This window comes from Callorhinus ursinus, unplaced genomic scaffold, assembly GCF_003265705.2.
Source record: "Callorhinus ursinus isolate GAN/ISIS: 27379988/994484 unplaced genomic scaffold, GSC_fseal_2.0 scaffold66, whole genome shotgun sequence".
NCBI classification, from domain to species: Eukaryota; Metazoa; Chordata; class Mammalia; order Carnivora; family Otariidae; genus Callorhinus; species Callorhinus ursinus.
This window is the reverse complement of record NW_027397128.1, coordinates 3,608,034-3,608,279: the sequence shown is the minus strand read 5'-3', so window position 1 is coordinate 3,608,279 and position 246 is coordinate 3,608,034.

Genomic DNA, 246 nt, shown 5'->3' with positions numbered 1-246 from the left:
TTTTTTTTTTAGTTTTATTTATTTATTTGAGAGAGAGAGAGAGAGAGAGAGAGAGAGAGAGAGAGAGAGAAAGCATAAACAGGAGGAGGGGCAGAAAGAGAGGGAGAGAGAATCCTTGAGCAGACTCCCCACTGAGCGTGGAGCCCCACGCATTGGATCCTAGGACCCTGAGATCATGACCTGAGCCAAAATCAAGGGTCAGCCTAATCTACTGAGCTTCCCAGGTGCCCCTACAACAGGAGTTTC